Source organism: Pteropus vampyrus, unplaced genomic scaffold (assembly GCF_000151845.1).
Source record: "Pteropus vampyrus isolate Shadow unplaced genomic scaffold, Pvam_2.0 Scaffold37, whole genome shotgun sequence".
In the NCBI taxonomy this organism is placed as follows: Eukaryota; Metazoa; Chordata; class Mammalia; order Chiroptera; family Pteropodidae; genus Pteropus; species Pteropus vampyrus.
In genome coordinates, this window is record NW_011888818.1 from 5,647,009 (window position 1) to 5,653,011 (window position 6,003).

General features: G+C 38.9%; 1 long non-coding RNA gene across 1 annotated transcript in view; it reads left to right on the forward strand.

The window, feature by feature from the left end:
- Positions 1–4,087, forward strand: part of LOC111738349 — a 4,645-nt gene extending 558 nt beyond the window's left edge. The window contains exon 2 of the long non-coding RNA XR_002779821.1: positions 2,189–4,087. This is a non-coding gene — a long non-coding RNA (uncharacterized LOC111738349). The remainder of the gene's footprint in view (positions 1–2,188) is intronic.
- Positions 4,088–6,003: the final 1,916 nt, after the last annotated feature.

The window sequence follows — 6,003 nt, forward strand, 5'->3', positions numbered from 1 at the left end:
AGGCTGAGCAGAGAGCTAGGATCCAGCAATAAGGCAACAGGGACATGGAACAAGAAGAAGAATGTACTCAGGATGTTATTGGAGGTAGAGCCTAGATAAATCTCTAGATACCAAATAGCATGTATAGACTCTTTTTATACAGCACCCATGGCCTTAATAGGAAATTTAGGGGGCTCACCAAAATATATTGACATTGTTTTTTAAAGATGAGCCTCAAAATTTTAAGGTAAATCTGGCGTAGATTTTCTGGAGATGGCACAAACCCTAAAATCTTTAGAGTTAACTTTTCTCTTTTGGGGAGTTTCTCTCCTGTTATTGATTGAATTATGCCTCCCCCAAATTCATATGTTAAAGCCTTAATGCCCGGTGTGACTGTGTTTGGAAATAGGGCCTTTAAAAAGTACGGTTAAGTAAGGTCAGAAAGTTGAGGCCCTAATTCAATGTGAATGGTATCCTTATAAGAAAAGGAAGGGACACCAGGGCTGCGTACACACAGAGAAAATGCCATGCGAGGACACAGTGAGAAGGCGGTCATCTGTCAGCCAAGAAGAGAGGCCTCAGGAGACACCAGTATATCAACACTTTGATCTGGGACTCTCATCCTCCAAAACCGTAAGAAAATAAATTTTTGTTTAAGCCTCACAGTCTGTGATACAGGCACATCTTGGAGATGTTGCAGGTTAGTTTCCAGACAACATAATACTCACAATAAAGTGAGCATCACATTAAAGCAAATCTTAATCTTTTTTTGCTGTAGAGGGTTTTGCTTACAAGTTTTAAATATGCAACACCTATAAAGTGCAATAAAGTGAAGTGCAATAAAACAAGTTATGACCCTATTTTATTATGGTAGCCCTAAAACACTAAGATATCTGAACCTACCATATAGATATTAGACCAATTTTCATATATCCTAAGAGAATACACTTAAAAATATGTGAGTACTTTTATTTACCATTCTGGCATCTAATTTAACAAATATTAGTTCGTTTTCAAGGAAGTAGCATTTCTCTAAGTTCTTTTATAAGCAGTAAAAAACTATACAAGCAAAGGGTATCATTATTATTTTTAGTTGCTTCTGCATTCTTTGTAAACACTTCTACTGTTACAAGATTAGTCGCTCTAACTGTTAACATCATTTTTAGTGGTATGCAAACTGATGAGTAGATCATCTTCACTTCCAAGCTTACACTTAACTCCTCAAGCTTCCACTCTTGGGCCCCATTGGTGATACCTTTTCTTTTTGTACCTTTTTTAGGTTCACTATCACTGTCACTTTTTCTTCTATTCTCTTACTTATGAATTTATTCTACTGATATTTATTAAGTACCTATGAATGTTTCAGGTGCTGTATTAGACACTGGGTATAGATACTTTTCCTACTCGCATGAAATATATAGCCTAGTGGAGGATACAAAAGAGGAAAATTAACATAAATACATAAGTATAACTTGTCATATGCACTATGAAAAAATGCATAAAGTGCAGTGATAGAGAATAATGAGGGGTGGGGGATGTTAGGCAAAAAGGTTTCTAGTGCTTGATATGACCAATGCCATTTAAGAAGCAAGTTATTCTCAGTGACTGCTGGAGAGAGGTGGGCCCATAACACCTGAAAGGCATGTTCTTACCTAGATAAGTAGATCCATTAAGTTGTTTACTGCTTTGGAATATATGGCTCTTAACAAGCATGTGCCACTTGTCTATAAGCCACCTGTGTTCCCGGAGGCTGTATGTACATATCAAGGCCCCTCCCCTTTCAGGTACAGAGATCTACCATCTTGCTGTTGCCCAAGACTCTGCTTCTGTCCTTAAGTTCCCTTAATGAACTCTGTTTAATTCTGGACTTGTCAGCCTCTTTCTTTGGTTTCTGGGCCCCGTCCTTCTTTGGAGGTCAGTTCCAGAATACCCCAAGAAATTTTCCCGAATTGGAGAGTATGGATATCCTACCATAGTGTTTAGAGAAGGCCTCTGGTCTAGTTTAAGGTAATGCTAGAAGCTGCTGTAACAGATAAGCTGCAAAACGTCAGTGGTTTAACACAAAAGATTTTTCTTTCTCACTCACATATAATCCAATCAGTTGTTTAGTAGGCAGCCTTCCACATAGTGATTCAGTGACCCAAGCTCCTCTCTTCCCCTTCTGTCTCTAACAACTCCTAGAAACTCAGAGTCCTTCCTTTTGTTTCAGCCAATGGACCGAAACAGAGAGGAGAAAAAAGCCAAGGCCACTTTTTAAACCCTGCAGCACAGAAATGGCCACATCACTTCTGCACACATTCCACTGGTGAAAACTATTCACAAGACTCCATCCAGATGCAAGAGGAACTGGCAAATGTGGTCCCTGGCTCAGCCACTTCTCAGAGACAACTATACGCTATGGAAAGGGAACACGAATGTTGTTGGGGATGTGGCCATCTCTGCCATCGCTTCTCTCTGAGGAAAGGACATTGCAGAAGAAACATGAAGGATAACAAGAATCCGACCTGTGAAGAGCTGTGGGAGAGTGAGTCTAGCCAGCCTCGAGACCTAAAGAGCTTTCTGTGCTCAGAGATTGGAAAGAAGAAACTGAAGCGAAGTGGGTATGGAAGAAAAAGAATTTACTGACGGTGAAGTAGAAAGAGAACAGACCTATGAGTGTCATAGGCCATACTGAGGAGTTTGGATGTTTGCATCATTAAAATATCAAAATGTTTTTAGCAGCATACTAGTCTGATCCAAGTTATTTTTGAAAAATATGCATCTAAAAGTGATGAGAAGATTGGCAAGAGACAAGAGATGAGGTTGACAGACCAAAACTCAGACTTAAAAATGAGACTCTATTATTGTCTAAGCCAAAGACTAATGTGGATTGAGTGGATGCAGAGACTGAAAATGGAAAGGACAGAATTTGGCCTCCCCAAGAAACATAGTGGGTCATTTGCTTGACCAATGTGCACATCTTGCTCATCTGTTGGGAGGCATGTGGCACGTGGGTAGCTGCCGGACCTTGCATTTAGGCAATAGTCGGACATGTCCTGAAGTCCTGGGACTCAGGTGGCCAGAAAGGGAGGCCCCAAAGTGATGCGAGAAGAGACATATAAAGGATAGAAAAGATAGCAGCATCCTCATATTCACATTTAGAAATTCTCAATGGCAGTTTAGAAGATAAATATTAACAAACCAGAATGAAGAAATAGATGGTTAGTACCTTTTATTACCATGGATATGAACACAGGCAAAAAATAATAACAATCTATGTTTCCAGAGCAGCCGTGTTTATTTGGTGTTTTTCAGGCTTAGCCAGTAGGATGTCTTTTCTTCATCTGGACTTTCAGAATATTGCTGTGGACGAGAATTTTAAATGTTAAGGGACTTGCAGCCCTTATTTGATCTAAGACTGGTTTTGAAAAGTAAAACTGTTAGAGTTCCTTTCACACATTGAAATGTCTTACCACATGAGACGTATCTGAGTACCAAAGGATCTGAGAAAAGAAGGTGAACATAATTTCAAACGTAAAGGATCAGTGAGGATGTTCACCTCTCGGGATTCAGTGTGTTGGTCTCCCAATTTACCTGGAGGATTATCTACCAGCTTAGCTGCCTCTGAGAAATTTTCTGAGGAAAGAAAACTAACCCCTTAGCCTATTTCAGAAATTCATGGAAAGGGGGTTCATTAATGCTCCAATATATTTCTGGTGTATTTGAAATAACCCAAGATTCTACATGCCGTGTACATGATGTTTTGCAAGAACACAGAAGACTTTCTTTCTGCCTCAAAAGGCTAAGATATAGGTGATTTGAAAAAGGACATTGGAGGGCTTTACCTAAGGCAGGCAGCCCATCTGACGTAGAAGCTATTCCATTCACAGCACTACGTATAACAGCAGAAAAAAGGAATCCAATGTGAAATTATGGTAGTAAGGAAAGAATAATAATTATAATTTCTGAAAAAAAAAATGCTCACTAAGAAGTGAAGCTTGGTAAGCCCTTTCTTGGAAACTCTGGATAATTCTACTAAACTTCCACATTTAAATGGTATTAATGATGTGAATACTTAACTAAATACTCTGGCAGTTTTCATTAAAGCTTTTGAAGAGGATCAGAGTCACCAGCGTGTGGATATGGGCAGATTCTGATTTAAAAAAAAAATTTTTTTAAAATAGTAATCGTTTTGTGTGTGTGTGTGTGTGTGTGTGTGTGTGTGTGTGTGTGTGTGTGTGTGTTTTACGTAGTTTATTGGCCACAAGGACCTCAGTCCTCTTGCAAGAACCTTTGTTGAGCTGTTTTGGGAACAGGCTGACTTGCCAAGTACAATTAACAACTGCGAAGGGTTGTAAACCACAGACATGCCTCTCTGCAGGTTCCAAACTCCAAGAAAAAAATAAGAAAAAGAGATTTTTAAAAAGAATAAGAAAAAGAGATTTTTAAAAAGAAAAGAAAAAGACAACCCTTTTGTCTTCATTTGCAAAGGCAATCTTATGGACTAGGAAGTTTAACCTAGGAACTAGAAAATTTAGATTGTCTTGCCAGTGGGATGACTCTGACAGAGTGTTTAACCCCTCCGAGCCACTCCTTCCATTTCTACAAAATGAAGGAGTTGAAATAAATGACCTCTAAACTGACTCTTTTCCCTTCTAATATGGAGCCTCTCAGACACAGTAATGGATTGAAAGCTTCATGTTGAGCGGGCAAAGTCAAGAGAAAGCACCATTTAGGAAGGTCTTTGAAGATGCCGGCAGGCTTCGAGGCTTTGTCTGTGCCCTCCTGGATGAGAGAGCCGCATTCGGAGGCTCCGTGTTGCAGTGCTGATCTTCCACCTGCAGACTGAACCTTTTACACCCTCAGAGCTCCAGCCAGCGTTAATTAATGACACCGTCTGCACACATGGGTGGTGGATCAGTGGCAGTGCTTCAGAAATGCCCAGTATGGAGCCAAAAGGAAAACCACAGCTTTAATTTAAAACTTGCCTTTTGAGCAGACTAAATTTGAGTTTAGAAGGAATAAAATGTCCCATTTTATTGCCTCCCAAAGAACATTGACAAAATGTAGTTTTAGTGAATTAACTCTCTCAAAATGATGATCTCAAAAAACAAAAGACTCTGCTATGGTCTCCCAGTGTTTCTGGTCTCACTATATGGCTTGTCTCATCATATGATAATAATCTGGGATGCGTGCAACAGAGGAGAAGACAGAATCATTTTAAATCATCTTTTTTTTTTAATTTCACTAGTAGTATTTACAGAATTAGTAGCGCCCTGGCACAGAGCTTTGCAAATCTCGGTCAAGAAATCATTTCAATTGCCTTTGCAGTTTTTGATAAAAATTAATTTGATGATCATCAGCACACGAGATGCTCAGTATATAGAATATAGTATGAAAGGCCAAGGCAGAATGTTAATAGCATTTCAGAGTTTTCTGGGATAGGATGTACTTTTTAAATAAATAGTGAGAAATAGAGGATACATATCATGTTGAATAAGATTATGCTAAAAGATATTCCTAGTTTATCTGAATATCTAGAAGGAGTTATTTTCTGTCTACTGCCTTTTAAATGTCCTGAATTTCTTCCTTTGAATGCAGCAACAATAACAACTAACATTTATTAAGTGCTTTTCTGTTTTGGATGCTGTTTTAAATATTTCATTTACTCATTCAGCAAGTAGTTATTGAGCACAGACTACTTGCCTGGCACAGTATGAGGTACTAGGCACAGAGTGGTAAAATCCTTCCCCACCTAGACCCTCATGGACCATATACCCTAGAAGAAAAGGAAAATTTTAATAAACATACTCATCCATATATAATTATAAACTATGAACAGACTGATTAAAAACATAAATAAATTAAGATGCTCTGAGAGGGTATAACTGGAAGGGAAACAAGGGAAACCCTCCCTAAGAAAGTGTCATTTGAGCTGACTTCCTTTAGCAGCTGGTGGAGGGAAGAGCAGTGCATACAGACAGAAAGCATCGGCAAAGGTTTTGGGGGGTAAATACTATCTCTATCCCCATTTTTAAAAAAGGG